We start from the raw sequence: 24,922 nt of genomic DNA on the forward strand, positions 1-24,922 counted from the left end.
TTCTGTACACTCGTGAACCCTTCTATCGCCATCATCATCATTTCAAAACAAAAATGCGATCAAATCAAATTTGATGTTTCAATTATTCGATTACAATTCATATATGTTTGTCTGTTACAAATCAGAAAGGGAAAACAGAAAAGAAAAACAGGAAGAAAACCCGTTCATTCTCTAATCTTCTTCTTTTTAGCCAAATATCGAATTCGAGTCTATTTCAAAAATCTAATAATGCAATTCTATTAGAAAGGGTTCGTTTAATCTATCTGTAAAGTCCTAAGTCTCAATTTTAACTAACGAATTCGAAATTCGGAGTCAAACTTCTAAATACAAAAGTCAACTATTTTGTTCTTGAAGAAATTCGAGTTTGTTGTTGCGAATTACTTGCAATTTACGATACCAATAGTTTATAGGAGTGGATTAAAATCTATTTTATGTTATAAAATTGGTCTCAAACTTTCTCTAATTCGATTTCAAATTTTTTTTTCTTCTTGCAAAGCAGCGACTGCAGCTTACTTTATTTATTTTTTTTTGTTTGCCTTGTTTATAAATAACACAAATTTTATGTATTACGAGTTGATTATAAGTCTTGAACAAAACTGTGAAATTGTTTTCATAATCTTTGTGACGTTTTGGTTATTGGATTTTGATGAAGAAGATGGATGTTTTCAGAAAAATAATCGATACATATATATATGGGTTGCAAATATATTCAGAAAATGGGCAACAGCCCAATGGTCTTGAGTGTTAGCGGGTGTACGTGAGGTCGGGGGTTCGAATCTTGTTCGTGGCAGTTTCTTTTTAAGACCTCTTTTGAGGTAGTTTCCATATCAAATTTGTATTCTTATTATTATTATTATTATTATTATTATTATTATTATTATTATTATTATTATTATTATTATTATTATTATTATTATTATTATTATTATTATTATTATTATTATTATTATTACATTTACTATTATTATTATTATTATTATTCTTATGGTTGTTGTTGTTGTTATTGTTATTACTATTATTATTATTATTGGAATTACTACTATTATCATTGTGATTATTATTAACAAGTATTATTATTATTATTATTATCATTATAATTACTAATATAAGCATTTATATTATTATTATTGTTAATATTATTGAAATTACAAGAGTTATTAATATCATTATGATTATTAACATGTAACTTTCTTATTCATTTTTAATTGTATTATCATTATTATTAGTATTATCATTTCTCAAAGTTATTATTTTTAACAAAGGTATTTTATTAAAATTATCGTTTTCATTACTATTATAAGTATTATTATCATCAAAATTATTATTATTATTATCATCAATATTTCTATTAATATTATTATCATTTTATAAGTGTTAAAGATATTATCATTAACATAAGTAGTATTAATAAAGATTATCAATATTAGAATTATTAACATTAAAAATAGTTATAACTATAATCAAATACAATTTTTATTCACTATTATTAGTACTATATATTATCATGTATATAAAATATACTTAAAAGTAACATTACATATAGGTATGAATTAATGATATTAACAATCTTTATATAGATATCCATATATAACAATTTATGTATTTTTTTTACTATATAAATAATAACCATTTTTAAATATATATACAAATCAAATATCTAGTATATGTAAATGTAAATGTTATAATATATGAAATTGTTCGATTACGAATATATATATTAATGAATATACAAATGATATAGGTTCGTGAATCCGAGGCAATCCTTGCTTTGTTCAGTTGTTCAATGTCGTCATATGTATTTTTAATACAAAATACAGTGCTGTGAGTTTCATTTGAATCCCTTTTACTCTTTACATTTTTGGGACTGAGAATACATGCAAATGCTTTATTAACTGTTTTACAATAATTATATGTGTGAGTTTCATTTGAATCCCTTTTACTCTTTACATTTTTGGGACTGAGAATACATGCAAATGCTTTATTAACTGTTTTACAATAATTATATGTGTGAGTTTCATTTGCCTTTTTACCCTTTGTATTTTTAGGCTGAGAATACATGCGCAATTTTTATAAATGTTTTACGAAATAGACACAAATAATCGAAACTACATTATATGGTTGAATTATCGATATCGAATATGCCCCTTTTTATTAAGTCTGGTAATCTAAGAATTAGGGAACAGACACCCTAATTGACGCGAACTCTAAAGATAGATCTATCGGGCCCAACAAGCCCCATCCAAAGTACCGGATGCTTTAGTACTTCGAAATTTATATCATGTTTGAAGGAGGATCCCGGAATGATGGGGATATTCTTATATGCATATTGTGAATGTCGATTACCAGGTGTTCAATCCATATGAATGATTTTTGTCTCTATGCATGGGACGTATGTTTATGAGAAATGGAAATATGAAATCTTGTGGTCTATTAAAATTAAGAAATAATTATTTATGATAAACTAATGAACTCACCAACCTTTTGGTTGACACTTTAAAGCATGTTTATTCTCAGGTACAAAAGAAATCTTCCGCTATGCATTTGCTCATTTTAGGGATATTACTTGGAGTCATTCATGACATATTTCAAAAGACGTTGCATTCGAGTCGTTGAGTTCATCAAGATTATTATTTAGTCAATTATAGTTGAATATATTATGAAATGATTTGCATGTCGTCAATTTTCGATATAAAGCAAGTTTGTCTTTTAAAAACGAATGCAATGTTTGTAAAATGTATCATATAGAGGTCAAGTACTTCGCGATGTAACCAACTATTGTGATTCGTTTGTAATCGATATGGACTTTGTCCGGATAGATTAGGACGGGTCCTTTCAGTTGGTATCAGAGCGGTGGTCTTAGCGAACCAGGTCTTGCATTAGTGTGTCTAACTGATAGTCGTTAGGATGCATTAGTGAGTCTGGACTTCGACCATGTCTGCATGTCAAAAGTTTTGCTTATTATTTCGTGTCAAAAATTACCTGCTTATCATTCTTAGAGAATCACTTGCTTATCATCCTTAGTCTAGACACATCTTATTGCATTAATTGCATGATTAGTGTATAGACAAAATTCATATCTTAGCATATCTGCTACTTCAAATCATAGCGTATCTGTTATTGTAAACTTAGCCTGACATTTTCTGTAGATTCCTCCGTAACTTATGGTATTTTAGTATTATATATGCATATGTAAATTGTGTATTGCAGGGTACTAATCTACATCCTATAATCTATTTCTTATCAAAAATCCTTCATCTGATCGTACGAGATGAATTTCTCAACCAGTTCGAGTCCCTCAGATTTCGATAGCTATTCCGATAATTATTCCGACAGCTATTCCGACATGGATATTCACCTAAGCTCCGAAAGCGGTGTCACCAGGATGAATCCATCAATCAACCATCCCCAATTCATCTGATGGGTTCGTAGTCGACTTAATCAATGGAGACGCGAAGAAGGCGATCCTTTTCACCAACCGAATTTACCTCTTGACGAAGAACCCGAAGCACTTACCGGCGAATCAGTCCGAAATACCATCTTCAGCCTTATTTCCCGAATATCTCGCCACGATTATATTCTATCTAAAATTCTAAATTTTATTCATCCGCTCGTTCCGACCGACAATCATCCCGGAGTAATAGCAGAAGCCAACGAGCTTTGGGCCCGAGTTGTTGCTTTGGAAAAATATGGTGCAAAACGTACCAGCGTCAGCAACGGCACCAGCATCAACAGTACCATTACCACCAACAACAACATCCGCATCACACGCCTCGATATCTCATTCTGTACCTCGAGCATAACCATTATTCTACGAATCATTCTACATTATTTATCTTCGTTCGACATGGCGATTATATAATCTTTAATGTTTTAGAGATTTTATATTCTCATTCTAACAGTAAATCAAATGAGTCTAATATCATGTTGACTCATTAAATTCATGATTTCATCTGAAGAAAATATATATGTAAGTATATTTTCATAAAGATGGTAATTAAAAATTCATTTGTACAAACCGTTAATGGTGAAAATACTTTAACGGGTAGGTAATACCCGCGGAATATTCAGATTTCACATTAATAAGTTACACTGTACATTCTTCGAAGCTGATTCAACAGTCGTTTACTATCCTACTTACATCCACTGATATACAAATCCGTTCACCACAGAATAACCATATTCATCCAATTTCGTATTGGATTTTGATTTATCAGAATCCAACAAGTGGCATAATGAAGAAAACATTTGACGAAATAAAAATATGATAGAAACAAACAAATTAACTACGAAAAACTTTGTTAAGAATCCACGCTAACTGTTCCTAGCTAACTGATTACATTTTATTTATCGCAGTTTATTTATCGCAATTTAATTATCGCAATTTAATTATCGCAATTTTATTTCTGTTATTTATTTTACGCACTTTATTTATCGTCATTTAATTTCTGTTATTTATTTTACGCACTTTAAATATCGGGACATGTATACAGTGTTTTGACATATCATATCGACCCATCTATATATATTATTTGGAATAACCATAGACACTCTATATGCAGTAATGATCGAGTTCTCTATACAGGGTTGAGGTTGATTCTATAATAATATATATAGTTTGAGTTGTGATCGAGTCTGAGACATGTACACGGGTCACGCTATGTATTAATTAATCCGAATATTATAAATTAAACTATATATGAATTATTGAATTGCTAACTGTGAATTATCAACTAAGGACTACCAACATTGGACAATTAAAATGAATTAAAATATTGAATATAACATATGAAACTAAATAATTCTTCAAGTTGCCACTTGATCTTATCTTAAACCTCATTTGTATCTTGACGATTACAATCTGCGTTCAAACCTATCATGATTCTTGAAAACACCTCGATTGAGAGAATGAACCAACCGCACTTCATCTACGGAAAAAGAGATTGACGCATATAGTTATGCACATGAAAATACTCAGAACCTGAGTAAACGTTTAACACATAGCTGTGTTAATTCCTTTAGTGTTATTATTACCCCAAAATAACTTTGCAATCCCTTTCCAAATTAGTCAATTTTGTCACAGCTCTAACAAGTCAACTTCGACTATTCACTCGGATTAGCTTATTATAACCCTGATATATAAATTGTCTTTCGTCATCGATATCGGGAAACCGTTTATATCTCACCACATTAGCAGTAAATTTACCAACAACTCCATTGATCTTTGACTTTCTAAAAAATCACTATATTTATCTATTAAAGTCTCATCATGTACTCATCCGTATCATGTAATAATAATTGCCATACCAATTACCGAGAATCAGCAATCAGTATTTCGAATCTCGTAGCCTTTCTACATCAATAGTTATATGTATACATATAACAATTATCTTCTAGAATTACGATCTTCAATTCTGAAATTTTGAAAAGCACCCAGCCTACGAATCAATACATTGAACTTTGAAAAAGCTTAATGAAGCAGCAGAAAACTGTAGGCAACCGTAAACGACCTTAATCGTCGGAAGTTTGATGATGAAGAATAGTATGTTGGAAAAGCTCAGAAAAGTTGGAACTGGAAAACGGATTGAGCTAACCACGATGGAGACCAAGGACAGATAAAAGGACCATACCCTATATTCAAAGAATCCAGGTAATTCTAGATCCGTTGAAATCTTTAGAGAATATCTTGCTCCGAAGTCATGTTAAAATCTTGCGAAAAACTTTTCTTCATCAACCTTCGAACTTGAAAATTCCAAAATATCATCATAAATATCTTCGATATTTCTGAGGATATTTTCATAAATATTCTCGTCCGAAATTATATATCTCTTCGTGCTATCAGTGTTACATCATATAAGAAACTGTTAGTTTCTATATTCTGTAAACTTTCGAGTTTAAACTATGAATGTTTTTGAAGTAGTGTTGGAAACTGAAGCATAAGTTAGTATAATATAATGACACTTGATCAACGTGATTATATTACAGTAAGTCATGCTGAGTTTCTAATGGAACGTGATGATTCACAGATCATAACTTCATCATGTGCCATGTTACACGACTCTTGTATTCTATTTAACCTCACAAATATCAAGAAAATATTTTCTTGATGATTCGATCTTTTCTGAATATTCTGGTAATTTGACAAATCAAATCGTACTACTACCTTTCCTTTCTACCTTGTATACTATAATAATTCGAAACTTCATACCTACGAATTCTGGACCATTACTTACGGAAAGAAAACAAAAGCATGAAGCTCTGAAATAGAAAGGGGTATAAATCGCAGCAAATAAGAGAGAACGTTAACTGTGGATGACAATGATTATGGAAAACAGAAGAAGGGACTTCGAAACATAAGGGAGAATATAAAGCCCGATAACAACACATAAATTACATACCGTGTATATCAATGTTTATCGCAACATAAAGACACGGGAGAATTAAAAACACTATAACTCCAAGGGCGATGTAGAAGAAAACAGATTCCTCTTGTGGAAGTTGGAAAAGGAGAATGATTGTGGCGATAGTCAGGATAAGGACAAGGATCAAAACTGGATTAAGCATTTTCACAATCTTTTGGATGTAAGAATTAAGAAAGAAGGTATAGGAATGGTGAAAATAATGGAACAGAAAAAGTTTAATTTATAATGGAAATATCAGACAGAGTAATCAAGGTAGATCACCGTATTTAGTAATAGAGATCTTAATTTCCTTATTCGCCGAAGAATCAAATCTTTTCGATTTCGAAGATCTTCTATAAATCCCTTGAATTCCGGAATTCAATCGCGACTACGTCAAAAATTATGGAAAATCTCCATTTCTTCATCTTGATCTTTTGTGATAACTTCATTCATACGCTTCGATTGATCGAACCATTTTATCCATATTATTCAATGATAATAAAATCCTATTTATCAACTCATATTCTTCATGAAAACATTTTTATTGTTAACCATGACCACCCCACTCAAATTTCGGGACGAAATTTCTTTAACGGGTAGGTACTGTGATGACCCGGGAATTTCCGACCAAATTTAAACTTAATCTCTATATGATTTCGATACGATAAGCAAAATCAGTTACGTTGAGTCTCGAAAGTTTTGAAAACTATATTCATATAATCAATTACCCTTCGACTGTACTCGACGATTCACGAACTATTGTTGTAAATATATATATATATATATATATATAATTTAATACTTAATGTAAGTTACTATATATAATTATTAAATATTACAAAATTAATAAATTGGATATATTAAATGTAAACACAAGTCAAGAATATAGTCGTTACAATAACTTTATTATGACTTTCATTATTAATACTAAAACTAATATCAGTATCAGTATTAGTTTTATGTATATATTATAAATGTAATTTAAATATTATCAGTTATTATAATTATTGTTAATTATTATTAAGAATTATAAATATAATGATTTTGTTATCATTGTTAATATCACTAGTATATTACAACAAGTAATAAAATTCTAATTAAGATTATTATTATTTATAATTACCATTATCATTTAAAATCATTATTATCATAAATATTCTTAAAAAATAATACAATCATTAACAATATTATTATTATTATCATTCCTATTAATTATTATTAATAAACCTATTAAAAATTATCATTTATTATTTTTATATTATTATGTTTCTTTATATAATTTCGATATACGAATATGGATATATACATAAAAACATATAACTTTTTATATCTCAATTATTGTTTGTATTAATATTAGATATTAAAATTACCTTTATAATTAACAATCATTATTAACATCATTAATAATATTATTATTATTAGCATCTTATATTATTGTCGTTAGTTATTAGTATTATTATAATTATTATTACTAATATTTGTATCACTATTATTGTTGTATTTAAGATTGATATATAAATATAGTTATATAAATATTTAAGATATACAAATACAGGTTATAAAAATAGACATAGATATATACAGATATTATAAATGCAGATAAATATAAATATATATATATATATATATATATATATATATATATATATATATATATATACATAATCATTATTAACATCATTAATAATAATATTATTATTAGCATCTTATATTATTGTCGTTAGTTATTAGTATTATTATAATTATTATTACTAATATTTGTATCACTATTATTGTTGTATTTAATATTGATATATAAATATAGTTATATAAATATTTAAGATATACAAATACTGGTTATAAAAATAGACATAGATATATACAGATATTATAAATGCAGATAAATATAAATATATTTATATATATATATATATATATATATATATATATATATATATATATATATATATATATATATATAAAACTATTTATGTTATATAAACACACAGGTGTACACGCGTAATTATTTATATCACTATCAGTGTTTATTTATTTTTTTTCTCTTCTTATTTGTTGTTCTGTACACTCGTGAACCCTTCTATCGCCATCATCATTAGTTCAAAACAAAAACACGATCAAATCAAATTTGTTGTTTCAATTATTCGATTACAATTCATATATGTTTGTCTGTTACAAATCAGAAAGGGAAAACAGAAAAGAAAAACAAGAAGAAAACCCGTTCATTCTCTAATCTTCTTTTTTTTTAGCCAAATATCGAATTCGAGTCTATTTCAAAAATCTAATAATGCAATTCTATTAGAAAGGGTTCGTTTAATCTATCTGTAAAGTCCCAAGTCTCAATTTTAACTAACGAATTCGAAATTCGGAGTCAAACTTCTAAATACAAAAGTCAACTATTTTGTTCTTGAAGAAATTCGAGTTTGTTGTTGCGAATTACTTGCAATTTACGATACCAATAGTTTATAGGAGTGGATTAAAATCTATTTTATGTTATAAACTTGGTCTCAAACTTTCTCTAATTCGATTTCAAATTTTTTTTTCTTCTTGCAAAGCAGCGACTGCAGCTTACTTTATTTTATTTTTTTTTTGCCTTGTTTATAAATAACACAAATTTTATGTATTACGAGTTGATTATAAGTCTTGAACAAAACTGTGAAATTGTTTTCATAATCTTTGTGACATTTTGGTTATTGGATTTTGATGAAGAAGATGGATGTTTTCAGAAAAATAATCGATACATATATATATGGGTTGCAAATATATTCAGAAAATGGGCAACAGCCCAATGGTCTTGAGTGTTAGCGGGTGTACGTGAGGTCGGGGGTTCGAATCTTGTTCGTGGCAGTTTCTTTTTAAGACCTCTTTTGAGGTAGTTTCCATATCAAATTTGTATTATTATTATTATTATTATTATTATTATTATTATTATTATTATTATTATTATTATTATTATTATTATTATTATTATTATTATTATTATTATTATTATTATTATTATTATTATTATTACATTTACTATTATTATTATTATTATTATTATTATGGTTGTTGTTGTTGTTATTGTTATTACTATTATTATTATTATTGGAATTACTACTATTATCATTGTGATTATTATTAACAAGTATTATTATTATTATTATTATCATTATAATTACTAATATAAGCATTTATATTATTATTATTGTTAATATTATTGAAATTACAAGAGTTATTAATATCATTATGATTATTAACATGTAACTTTCTTATTCATTTTTAATTGTATTATCATTATTATTAGTATTATCATATCTCAAAGTTATTATTTTTAACAAAGGTATTTTATTAAAATTATCGTTTTCATTACTATTATAAGTATTATTATCATCAAAATTATTATTATTATTATCATCAATATTTCTATTAATATTATTATCATTTTATAAGTGTTAAAGATATTATCATTAACATAAGTACTATTAATAAAGATTATCAATATTAGAATTATTAACATTAAAAATGGTTATAACTATAATCAAATACAATTTTTATTCACTATTATTAGTACTATATATTATCATGTATATAAAATATACTTAAAAGTAACATTACATATAGGTATGAATTAATGATATTAACAATCTTTATATAGATATCCATATATAACAATTTATGTATTTTTTTTACTATATAAATAATAACCATTTTTAAATATATATACAAATCAAATATCTAGTATATGTAAATGTTATAATATATGAAATTGTTCGATTACAAATATATGTATTAATGAATATACAAATGATATAGGTTCGTGAATCCGAGGCAATCCTTACTTTGTTCGGTTGTTCAATGTCGTCATATGTATTTTTACTACAAAATACAGTGCTGTGAGTTTCATTTGAATCCCTTTTACTCTTTACATTTTTGGGACTGAGAATAAATGCAAATGCTTTATTAACTGTTTTACAATAATTATATGTGTGAGTTTCATTTGAATCCCTTTTACTCTTTACATTTTTAGGACTGAGAATACATGCAAATGCTTTATTAACTGTTTTACAATAATTATATGTGTGAGTTTCATTTGCCTTTTTACCCTTTGTATTTTTAGGCTGAGAATACATGCACAATTTTTATAAATGTTTTACGAAATAGACACAATTAATCGAAACTACATTATATGGTTGAATTATCGATATCGAATATGCCCCTTTTTATTAAGTCTGGTAATCTAAGAATTAGGGAACAGACACCCTAATTGACGCGAACTCTAAAGATAGATCTATCGGGCCCAACAAGCCCCATCCAAAGTACCAGATGCTTTAGTACTTCGAAATTTATATCATGTTCGAAGGAGGATCCCGGAATGATGGGGATATTCTTATATGCATATTGTGAATGTCGGTTACTAGGTGTTCAATCCATATGAATGATTTTTGTCTCTATGCATGGGACGTATGTTTATGAGAAATGGAAATATGAAATCTTGTGGTCTATTAAAATTAAGAAATGATTATTTATGATAAACTAATGAACTCACCAACCTTTTGGTTGACAATTTAAAGCATGTTTATTCTCAGGTACGAAAGAAATCTTCCGTTGTGCATTTGCTCATTTTAGGGATATTACTTGGAGTCATTCATGAAATATTTCAAAAGACGTTGCATTCAAGTCGTTGAGTTCATCAAGATTATTATTTAGTCAATTATAGTTGAATATATTATGAAATGATTTGCATGTCATCAAATTTCGATATAAAGCAAGTTTGTCTTTTAAAAACGAATGCAATGTTTGTAAAATGTATCATATAGAGGTCAAGTACCTCACGATGTAACCAACTATTGTGATTCGTTTGTAATCGATATGGACTTTGTCCGGATGGATTAGGACGGGTCCTTTCATTAAAGGGTTGGTTAATCACTAGCACACTTTGTTGATTTTGTAAATGGGTTTTATTTGGGTTGTCGATGACCTAAATAGGTGTGTTGACCTTGGAATGGGTCAAATGAGTTTTGAGTAACCTAAGTTGTCTAATGGGTATGAAAATGCACTAATGTGACGATCGCTCCAAATTCATATGGACGAATACGTCATTCATCGATTTCATTATGAGGTATTTGACCTCTATATGATACGTTTTATAAACATTGCATTCTTTGGAAAAGGTATACCATAATGAATATTTAAATTCAAGGTTTTCGACATCTGATAATTTCTACATATAGACAATCACCGTAAATAATAGTTTACAATAATACTTTCGTTGACAATGCAGTCAAAATAGATACATGATGATGGTTTTGTGAATGCAACGTTTTCTTGAATAAAGCATGTATGACTCCATGCACAAAGCTTGTCTAACATATAAGCAAACAGCGGAAGACTTCTAGGGAACCTGAGAATAAACATGCTAACAAGTGTCAACACAAAGGTTGGTGAGTTCATAGTTTTAATGTATCGTATAATCTGTATATAAAGGTGGATCACAAGATTCCAGTTGTTTCATCCAGAAACGTTTATCAAAATATTCTACGAAATTGAGCACCCTGGTAACTAAGCTTAACGTATATATAATTTGTACCCTTTGTATAATCATCTTAATAATAAACGCAAACCAACGTGTACGCTTCTCACATAGCATACGTCCGTTAAAAGGCTAGCGCTCTAGCTCGGACGGGGATATCAAGCCCTATGGATCCATATACTACTACTCGCGCCCACCAGTTCTTATAACTGGCATTTACTAGTTACCAAAGCTAAGGGATTTTTGGTTCAAACTCAGTGTAGAATTTAGTATGTACTTGTATCCATTGTGTTTAAAATAAAGTGCATGTATTCTCAGCCCAAAAATATATAATGCAAAAGCATTTAAAAAGGGAGCAAATGAAACTCACCTTAGCAGCACATAAAGTCGTTCACCGAAATGTGACCGAAACTCGAAATACCAAATAACCGTAGATCTCAACCTAGAGAACATATGTTGGTCAATAAATGTCTATCAAGCTAGGTCTGGTCATAGTGTATCACAATCCTAATGCTCGAGATCGACATGTAAAAGTTAACAAAAGTCATCTCAAAAGTCAACCTGACCCAATATAATCTTTAAATCTATACATGTTTATTAACATAGTATAAGTTTTGATAATTGAACGAATTTATAGTTTATCAAACTCAAAATATTATTTATTTCAGGAGTTATATTTTATTTGACTTATCATGACAATCGAATATGATTTTCATATAGTTTTCCAATAATTGAAAAATCAAATTATAGTGTTTATAAAGCTTTAAAACATGATAAGATAGTCAAATTTGATAATTGTTCAACAAGACGAGACGTGTCTTATATAGAAATTCATTTACTCGATTAGTAATATCTAAAAATCTAATTTATCAATCTCATAGACAAGTTATTTAAATATTAATTTATAGTTTCAAACACAATTTCAATTAACGTCATACATAATTCAGTTGACCATATCTTTTAATTCGTTCATCGAAATCACGCGATTTCTAAATGAAAAGTTAATAATTTTTCGCCAGCTTTCCAAAAACATGCATATGATATACTTTATATCCGTAGCATGTGTATCAATTTTGTGATTTATCATAAACTATCTAACAATAATTAAAGCATACTAGCATGCATAAACATATATACTCGAGCACTAGACATGGATACACTATTAATATATAAAAGATAAGATATGAATGCTTACGTATCAATATTGTGATTCAATATTGCAGGAAAGTACGTAGACGCAACGGAGATGATAAACACTAGGTTTGACTTGCGAACAATACCTATGTACATTACCCATAACCTTCATAGTTATAACCCATAGTTTCCTTAGCTCTATCCCGCTCGAAAAGCTTGTTTGAAATAACTCGCTCATGACTTCGTCGTAGTATTTTATGTATAATAATACTACTAATAATAATATTAATACTCTTAATAATAATAATATAATTAATAATAATAACAATAATAATAATAATAATAATAATAATAATAATAATAATAATAATAATAATAATAATAATAATAATAATAATAATTTAAATATAAATATAGAGAGAGAGATACAGAGGGATGAAGAGTTGAGCAAAATGATCGCGTTTTATAATACCAGACATGTTCTAGCACTCCATGCGATCGCATGGTATTTGGGCATCATGGTCATGCGATCGCATGGCCCTCTGATCCAGCTAACATTCGTTTAACGTTTTGCTTGTCGACATAATATTATATAATATATTTAATTTATATAACTAATTATATATTAAATTAAATTCACGTGCATAGTTGACTTGTAATTTTTTTTACTGTAGCAAATAGTGATTTTCGAAAACACTGTAGCTTTTCGGGTACTGTAGAAATTCAAAAATACTGTAGCAAATTAGTGTTTTACTGGTTCATCTTAAACGTTTTAGTTAACTTATCTAAATATCAATCGAATCAATAATCGAATGTTACTATCGTTTACTAAATAACTTGAAATCATATATATATATGCACATTAAGTTATATATATTGTTCGTGAATCTTCGAGAACAATCAAAGAATAATTGATTACATGAATATAGTTCCAAAACTTTCGTGACTCAACATTACAGACTTTGCTTATCGTGTCGAAAACATTAAATCATTTAAAGATAAAGTTTAAATTTGGTCAAAAATTTCCGGGTTGTCACAACTAACCTTGTGTCAATAGGTGCATTAAGACCTAAATTGATTAATGTTAGTAAGTTGGTGTAATCTTGACCTAGTGTGAGGGTTAAAATTGCAAATGGGTCACATTTGCACCATGAGTCAAAATGAAACTAGGATGGTGAGCGAGTTGGTTGACCAACTTTATTGTGTGATTGATTATGTGCATAATGTAATAGGTACGTTACATTGAAGGTTGCGAGCTTGATTTAGCATTCACCGAAGACGTTAAGGTGAGTGGAATAATTATATGTGTATGTATATAATGTATTTATCGGTATGCTATGGTATGAACCAAAGAGCCGGTAGTACCATAGCATGTGCGAATGTGCTATGATGTGAACCAAAGAGCCGGTAGCATCGTAGTACGTATGTTGTAGTGTGAACCAAAGAGCGGGTAGCACTATAACATGAATTGTTAGGGTGTGAACCTAAGAGCCGGTAGCACCTTAGCGTGAGTATGACTCGAGTTGTGATGTGAACCAAAGAGCCGGTAGCATCATGACTAATGTGTATGGTGTGAACCAAAGATCCGGTAGCACCATGACGCGAGTATGGATAACCATATGGTTGTGTACGCGTTGTAGTGTAGCATATTATATTAGCTTTGTATTGAGTTGGTATGCTAATTATATTGCTATCATGTATGCGGTATGTGAGTAAGTGTTTGCAAGTAGGTATATTATATATGTATGTGTATAATTATTGCATTCACTAAGCGTTTTGCTTACCCTCTCGTTGTTTACCCTTTTTAGGCTCCGGCGTAGGTAAAGGCAAGGGTATTCATTTGGATTAGAGATCTCCCACTTTTGCTATGATAGTGGACGCTTTTGGATTTTGGCCTAGGTGTGGGGTAGTTTAGTCCCAAACACCATGCTCATTAAATGTTTGGAAATTAAACTATTTGGGTCAAAATTGCTACATTGATGTATGTAACGGGTCTTTGGAGTCCCAAGGGTCGTGGTGCCCATTTTGGTGGTATAAACACTTTTATTATATAAAGCGAATGTATTTTGGTGGTATTGCACTTGTGGTTAGGTGTTTGGTGTGGGATACTTAATAAAAATCAAAACTATCCTTCCCAGGTACATGAGCGCCGCTCTTGTAGCAAGAGCGCCGCTCCTGGTCAGTCTTTTGTGGAGTTTTTCAGCAGACGACAGAAGCGCCGCTTCTGGAGCCAAAATACCGCACCTGGTCTTAGTGCGCCGCTCCTATACAGTTTTAAAAAATAATTGGCCGGTTTTATTAAACGGTTTTGAGTCGTTTCAAGTACATCTTTATTGAATAAATTGATTTTCGATTTCTTTGAGTAAGGTGTTTTTGATTTTCTTGTTTAAATTGAAAATCGTGGGTTCATGTTGTTCCTTTATGTTAGAAAGTTCCCTTTCGAGAAATCGAACTTTTTTCGCAAGACATTCGAATTTTAATCGATAATTCGTTCTTTCAATCTTAATCGGAAGAATAGATTTCATCAATTCTTCCAACTCAGTATCTAATGTACCGAGTTGTGTTCTCTAACAATTCACTTCTGATTGTGATGATGATGAAGATTTACTCTCATTTAGTTTGATTTTTTCTTTTAAAGATTTGTTTTAAGTTTTCAAACCTTTGACTTCTTTTGTGATTGAGACTAATTTATTCATTAGTGTGTTTTGCATATTCACGGTTAAAGTTCTCCATTGCTTCCTTTGCTTTGATAAGCTTAGTCACCTTGCAGACATTGGAATGTTCTACTCCAGATTCTGAATAATCCGTCTAATTGAACCAAGTATCATCAACAGACTACAGCTCTCCCCCAACCTCCATAACCTTAGCCATCAACATCTTCTTTTTGTAGTAAGCTGCATTCTTTTGCTTTGGTATTTTGCATTCACGAGAATAATGACCGACTTTACCACAATTAAAACAGATGGAATCTTCTTTCATGGAATCTGTAGGACCTAATATCTCATGAATACCATGAATGTGAACAATAAACCACATGAATGTAGAGAGCATTAGTCAAACTAGTCAACTTATATTCCACGGCTCTCTTGAATACATTACAAATCGATGGCTTATGTTAGTGAATCTAGGGAGCCTTGGATCCTTTATATAGCCATTATCTAAAGGATCCTCTATAAGCCTAGGGAAACTCGTATTACTCCTTTCTAGGGTTCTAACAATCTCCTCCCAGGAGTGAGACGGGTTTCCAAAAACTAACTCCCTAGTAAAACATACAATATTACAAGGAAAGAATCAACTATTGCTAACTAACTCCTCCCAAATGATGTAAGGCCGTTGAAGTAGATCTTTGAATCTTCGAATTCTTCTACCTTCAATGGTCTTTGAGTTTGCACAACGAAAATGCGCATTAACTTGACATTCATCATTGCATCACTTCATGTTGATGAAAAGACACTTCGAATTCTTGGAATCTCTCCCTTCAAAGCAATCGTGGGCTCCTATGTGATCTAAGCACCATTATCGGATATCTAACGAAGTCTTGCTGCTTTCAACTAAGTTGATATATCCCAGTGAAGAACGATCTTCTTTGAAGTCACTTAGCTCCCCCAACACTTGCCTTGATTAGTAAGCTCGAAAAACTTGGGAAACTCCTCTCACAAAGTATATGGGGCAGGACTAATCAAATGTGATTTCAATCACATCCATGATTGTCTCTTAAATCATTATATTGCCGTATCAATATAAGGTGGCTTGACGTGGCTCCTTCGAAGTTCCTAACGTCTCCAATACTCCCCCAAGGATGTGGAAGTCTCTTTAGTTTTTCTTTGCTCACTCGTCAAACAAGTAATGCTTTGATTTTGTCTCTTTGAAGTCCGAGTCTAATACCGTACATGTATTGAAGTCACGCGCACATCAGCCATATACATATCTCCTATACAATGATGCTTGCATGAAATAAAAGCTTCATTGTTTAAAATGGTTGACGTGCTCGGCAAATCTCCAAAATATCGTAAGTAACGCGTATGAGAAAAGCCGTGTGAATCCGAGCCTCAAAAGTAGTTGAAAAATAAGCTTTGGATGTCCAGATTCGGTAAGGGACCTTCCCTGAAAATCAGATAAACTATCAGGGGCCAAACTTGTCAAAATTGTAGCCAGATTCGGTAAAGGACTGATCTTGCAAAATCCTGAAACATATCAGGGACTAAATGTGAAGATTCATTAGAATCTGACATTTGTTGCTATTGGGCTTATAGATTCGGTTAGCCCAAATAAGAAAACAGGCCAGATTAAGATTCAGTTGGGCTTCAAAATAAAATTGATCTAGTAAGCATCATTGATTTGAAATTCAGTAACCATTTTGGATTTGGATCAAATAACCTAGTCCATTGCCTCCAAATACAAACGTCCAGATACATTGAATCAGTCTTGAGAGTATGATATTCAGTTCACCACGTCAGATTCGGTTATATTTTCTGTTCACAACCGAATCAAGAACTGGTGCTGTTTGTCACTGTAAATCATATCATATACCGAATCATCATGTGTAAATTACCGAACATGATTCAAACCTCATACCGAAACTGAGATTAAATCAATAACCAAATGTGAATCAAGTCTAATAAGTGTTACAGAATATAAACTCCTTGAATCTTATTGATTAAATTAGCCACTATATATAGGCTTCATAACCCTAAAAACCTAATGAACTCAAACTCACAATCGGGTTCGGCCTAACTTATTATCTAACACTCCCCCGCAGCCCGAACGGCGAAATCGCGAAAGTTCGGACTAGAGTATAAAAAAATAACAAATAAACAAAAGTGACATTTTTTTTCTTCTTTGTTGCATCGAATAGAATGATATTCATTGATATAGTTGAGTCTGCTTGACTGTGTATTCCTTTTTTGTAGCGTATTTCTCTTTTCTTTTACACTGTGGCTTACTTTGACTAAGGATTGAGCTGGACTTGGGCATAGAACTTTGTCGACGATAACAATCTTGGTCAACGCTGCAAATAAGATTTTACGTTTTTTCTCTTTTTTTCAGGGTTTGGAACCTAGTCAATCAACGCAACCAATGATTATCAATCAGTTCAATGCAACAAATTAGAGAGAAAAATGTGTTTTTATTTATCTTTCTTATGTTTATTAATCCGCCATACCGAATGTGTTCTTGAGCATGTACAGTAACCGGTAATGAATCTCATCTGTGATTTTTAAACAATCAATAATACGATGAATTAGGATTAGAAATCAATCACAACAGCTTCCCAATGCAGCGATTTACATATTTTTAGAGAGATTCACGAGCAAAAATAACTTCAGAACACAGATTTGGTGAAGAACAATAGCGGCTTCATGAACTTCAAGTTCAAACTTGATTTTGGGATTTACTTCATGAAAAATGTTGCAAATTCTTCTAGGAACACTCGAAAGTCATCATTACAAACTGAAACACAGCAGAATCTTCGAATTTGATCGTTGAATAAACGGTTGACTTTTGATGTCGAACCTTTGACCACAAAATTCCATCTCAAATCACAATAATATGATCTGAAATTTTGTGAAGAGCTTCACGAGATAATTTCGAATCTATCTGCAATTTTACAATTTGTAATTTCATCTCGGAATGAGCCGGGGACCAAAACGATACATGATGAACACGAACGACGAACTCGAAACAATTCGATATGATGTTGTTGATGATAATCAGTTGAATATGATCATAGATGTTCGGTTTATTTCGGAGATAAAAATCTGAAGTCAGTTTTTGTTGAAAAATCACAATTGATGAGGTGAATTTGTAGTGCTCATAAACCTCGACAATTTACTGTAGCAGAAGAAGTGTTCTGTGAATTATTGATTTTCTGAATTTAATAATGTATACTGAGATGTATGAATATAATATGTGAATAATAAGATTTGAGAAATAAAATTGTGTTTGGAATAGATTTGAATATGATCGGTTTAGATTGATTTTGATATCCGAAAGTTAGATTCGGTTTAGTGATAAAAGGATTTGGTCTGAGTAATGTTAGAAAAATGACGAAGATGATATTCAAGAGGATCTCCTTCTTATGATGAAGGTCATAGCTCTTGATACCAATTATAGGACCTAAGATTTTATGAATACCATTAATGTGAATAATAAACCACATGAATATAGAGAGCATTAGTCAAACTAGTCAACCATATTTCACGGTTCTCTTTGAGAATTCATGTTTCTTGTAGTAAGATGATGAAGATGAATTCTTACGTTGATTACTTGATTTCCCTTTGAACTTGTACTAGTTCAAGACTTTGGTGAACATTGCAGCCATTTTGACCAATTCAAGGTGAGAGTCATTGATGTGCAAAAGTGTGCAGTATTTAATTTGCCTTTTCAAACTTTTAAATTTATATAACCTTTTAAATCACTTTTAACACCCTAACGAGCAACAAGACCCTGTCAGATGTAGTATCTTAGGTTATCGTCCCAATAGAGCGTAGATGCGTTTTCAAGTTGGTTTATTATATAACTTAGCTCTTATTGAAGAAATAAAAATAGATTTTTATGTGTTTTAAAGTTGTTGATTCTTATCTCTTAGGAAAGAGATGATGAAAATATATTTTAATGAAAGGAATAATAAATACTTAATAAATAAAACCAAGTGATGATCACGAAAATAGAAAATCAGAGCGTATAGCGAAAACGGTGAAAACCAAGTGATGATCTCGGAAACAGAAAACTAGAGCCAAACGGTCTTGGCACACGGCCTGCCAACAGCCATACGGGCTGCCATGATCAAAGAAACACGGCCATGGTATATGTCTTTCAAGTGTGCACAATGTTGCGATACAGTTCGTGCACACAGCCTGCCAGTCCATACGGCCATTGCATACGCCTTGCTAGGGTCAAGACTTTTCTATTTAATGGCCACTTGTTTTCTCATTTTACACACACATCAACACACAACTATTCTCTCAATCTTACTTCTCTTTCTAGTTTCTCCCTCTAGGATTATGAAATATCTATTGATTAGCGATAATTACCCAGAGTTGGCGTAAAACGGACTCTGCAACGATTGGAGGTGGATCTGGAGTTGTCACTTTTGTACTTTCAAAACTCGATTAATCTACTGTTAGTTCTATCCCTTCTATCTATCCGTTATAATGTTTTACATTATTGAGATAGTTTATATTGTTGCCATGATTTGCGATTTGCGAGTAGTTATGTTTAAGTGTATGTTACGACGTATTTAGTTACGATGCTGAAATAAAGAGATGTTGTTAAAAGGGTTAAAGCCAACAATAGGGTACAAACTTACACAAATGTACCGATGTCGCCCACAAACTCATTTCCGTCCTACTGTCGCCTACAAACTTATAAAAAATGTGCTGATGTTAACATTACGTTACCGGTTACATGCTTGTCACGACCCGGAAAATTTCGACTAATTTTAAACCAAACTCTCAATACGATTTAATATTTTTGACACGATAAGAAAAGTCTGTTAGGTTGAGTCTCAAAAATTTTGAACTGTTTCATATATTCAATTGACCATCGACCATTCCCGACGATTCACGAACAATTATTTGTAAATGAATATGTATATATATATGTGTGTGTGTGTGTATATGATAATTTGAAATAAAATACGATTTAATTGTTAGAATTAAAGATGTAAAATAATATATGAAATAATAAAATTGTTAATAAAATGGATCTATATATATAATGTATATTAAATAAAATTATTAAAGGATCGTAACCCTCGTTTATCATTCGAATATTACTTAGATAAACTTAATTCCAACTTATGTGATTTTTAAAAAAAAAAAAGATAAACGATGATCCATAATTAAGATATATAAAAGTTAGGATCATTAAAAATATTTTTACATTGATGAGTTGAGTTTTAATACTCCGTACAGATTACTTGAAATTAAAAATAAATAATTGACGAACCTTTTTGATCACATGTTTCACTTTTAATGACTGAATTAAATAAATGAATATAGGATTTTTCTGAGTTAAATTTTATCCGCCACTGCTTATCAAAGGAACATGAATTTTAGTCCGTAAATGAAATAGTAAATGACGGCTAACTAATAACACGTTTTTATTTTTAAATTATTATTATATTATTAATAAGTTAACTATTTCATCCGTGATTCATGAATGGTAAATAACCAAGATATTATGGAATGGAATTTACTGTACGAATTATTAATGCTTTACTGTACTGTTTCGTTTCATCTCAATTCAATCACAAGACATCACTATAACATCACCATTATTATTATTATATTAATATTAATATTATTATTTATGAAATATGATTACTTTACAGTTGTATATATTTTCATATATATCTCTGCATATAAACACACATATGACATCCCAAACCTTCACCCATTTTAATTTCATAACCATCACCCAAGATTAACCCACTATAAACCCACAACAAATCTTGTTGTTTGAATGATACCTTTCTGTTTCTGTTTCATCCACAACGAACCCAATATCATGACACCATCATCATATTTATCTTCGTGATGCAGAAGCACTTGGAATTCCGGTACAACAGTTAACGTACACTTGTTATTACAAAAATTCTATTTTTCTATTTGGCCAGCACCCCACAAAACTGTCATAGCTCCTGCCATTAAATCAACACTCCCACACACCTCTGCATTTATATATATATATACAAGTACTTACATCTTTTATGCAACCTAAAACCCATTACCTTCTTCCTGATTATGTCTATCAAACCACCACGGTAACTATGCTAGATCACCTTGAACCTTCTCCGACAACCACTCTCTCTATCCCGTCTCTCTCTCTACTCTCTCTCTCTCTATATATATATATATATACATATATATATATATATACATATATGTATATATATATATATACATATATATATATATATATATATATATATATATATATATATATATATATATATATATATATTTCTTGTGAATACCAATATGGATATCAGCCACCTTCATTTGAACAACCAAAATCACCGTGAACTCGCCACCATAAACCACCTTTCAAACCCATGACTATCCCTACTGGCTACTGCTGCATATTTTCGTTTCAGTTTGATCAGACCGAGTACACCCCAAAACGCTTCCATTTCTTGTTTGTTTGTTGCCGTTAACTGTAAACCATCACCATGAAACCATGATCAACCATCATTTTCTTCTAATTCAAATGCTTATGTTTCGACTATCATCAAACACCTACAACCACCAACTAAACCCACCGTTAAACCACCACACCACTTTCTGTTTATTTTTTTTCTTTTTGTACCACTGCTGCAACTACAGCCGATCTTTCACAGCCTTACATCTTTGTTTTCTGCTGCAGCTAAGCCTTGTGAACCCAGCTCGTTTAACTATTGCATTTGATATTTTTTACTCCGAATTACATATGGCCACGACTAGTTGCTACTATTTTTTTTTTCCTTTCTGTTCCAGCTGTTATTACCTGTTAAAAACCATCAATGAACTCACTTTTTGTCACATCGGATATATATATCTTTTTACTCTCCACTAGTGAACAACGAAAATGAGGGACCAATGCAAGTTGATGACTTTATGCCATAGATATTTATTTCTCAACTTGCAAAACCCTGTTGCTCTACGCCTTATTTTTTTTTTTTAAAAACAGTCGAGTACTTATTCTATTCGTAGGACGATTCTTAGGCTACTGTACAACTTGGGCCGATTACATAAGTGGGTTGTTTTGCTGTTGGGCCGATACATTTATGAGTGTTGGGCCTCTCCTTGTTACATGGACTTTTGAGGTAATTTGGGTCAAGAGTCTTGCAAGCCTACCACTTCATGATTCTTGGATTACTTCCGATGACAACACATATATTAAAAAAAAAACGTAAATGATGATGATAATTATGTTAATAAAGATGATTATGATTTGAATAATAAATATGAAGTATGATGATAGATGTGATGATCGTGAGGATCATGATAGTTGACAATGATGAATATAGACGATGATGATATGAAAAAGTTACTATGAATGACGGTCATGGTAATGAACTCATGAAGATGATAGAAACTGTTTTGCATATGTTAATACATAGGAGTAGGAGTCATCTCAAGAAAGTAGTAGTGGTTCAATGGTTTAGAGTTATGGTTGTTAATGGTTAAGGATGTTTGCGTGTTAGCGAGAGGTCGTGTGTTCGATTCCGGGCTCGAACAATCTATTTATTTTTAAGCTTCTTAAGGTATTATTATTATTATTATTATTATTATTATTATTATTATTATTATTATTATTATTATTATTATTATTATTATTATTATTATTATTATTATTATTATTATTATTATTATTATTATTATTAAAATTATCATTTACATTTATTATTAAAGATAACATTTTTATTAAAATTTTCATTACTAATAAAGTTATCATTTTTATTAAAAACTATCATTTTATTTATCATTATTGGTATTATTATTGTTTTATCATTAATATTATTTTTATTATTACTATTATTATTTTTAGTATTATTATAATTATTATTTTTAGCAAACAAATGTTATCTATATAAAAATATATTACAAGACAACTAATACTACATACTAATATGTTTTTAACTAATATATTACTAATTATATTGATAAAACTTTAATTAAATTATATATCATATATTTATTATAAGTATAATTATATTTAAAGATACTAATTGTAATAAATTATAAAACATAAGTAAACTTAGTTGATTAAATGGAATATGTATTAATATATATGCAACTGATATAGGTTCGTGAATCCGAAGTCAACCCTATACTTGTTTAATGTCGTCATATGTATTTTTACTACAAAATACATTAGGTGAGTTTCATTTGCTCCCTTTTTAATTGCTTTTGCAATATATATTTTTGGGCTGAGAATACATGCGCTGCTTTTATAAATGTTTACAAAATAGACACAAGTACTTAAAAATATATTCTACGTTGAGTTGTACCACTGGCATATTTCCCTGTAGCTTGGTAACTAATATTTGCATGGGTAATGTAAACGCGAATCCTGTTGATAGATCTATCGGGCCTGACAACCCCAACCGGACTGGACGACCAGTATTCAACGGTTGCACAGTACTTCGTTTCGGTGACTACATTTGGTACGGTGTAGGGAGATTTCATAATAAAGGGAATATGCGACGTTGATTAAATGTTAAGTATGGTTGCCAAGTGCTCAACAACTTAGAATATTTATATTGAAATGTTTATGAATATGAAATCTTGTGGTCTATTAAGGTATAGAAATGATTGTTATGATAAACCTATGAACTCACCAACCTTTTGGTTGACACTTTTAAGCATGTTTATTCTCAGGTACGAATTAAGTCTTCCGCTGTGCATATGCTCATTTTAAGGACATTATTTGGAGTCGATCATCGCAATGGGACCAAATGTTGGTGACTTCGTCCAGGTGGATAAGGACGGGTCGTTTCATGTGGTATCAGAGCGTTGGTCTTAGCAAACCAGGTCTTGCATTAGTATGTTTAACTGATAGTTGTTAGGATGTATTAGCAAGTCTGGACTTCGACCTTAGCTGCATATTATAAGTATTGTTTATCATTCCTAGTGGAAAAATTACCTGCTTATTATTCCTAAGTCTAGACACGACTTCCTACACTTATTGCATAGATAGTGTATAGATAAATTCGTATCCTAGCGTATCAGTTACTATAAACTTTCTCTGACATGTTCCGAAGATTCCTCCGTGACTTATGGGATTTTGGTATTGTATATACATAGGTAAATTATGTATTGAAGCATACCAAACTAAATCCTATAATCTATTTCATATCGAAAACTCTTTATCTAATCGAGCAAAATGGAACTCACCA

The sequence above is a fragment of the Rutidosis leptorrhynchoides genome, chromosome 5 (genome assembly GCF_046630445.1).
Source record: "Rutidosis leptorrhynchoides isolate AG116_Rl617_1_P2 chromosome 5, CSIRO_AGI_Rlap_v1, whole genome shotgun sequence".
Lineage (NCBI taxonomy): Eukaryota > Viridiplantae > Streptophyta > Magnoliopsida > Asterales > Asteraceae > Rutidosis > Rutidosis leptorrhynchoides.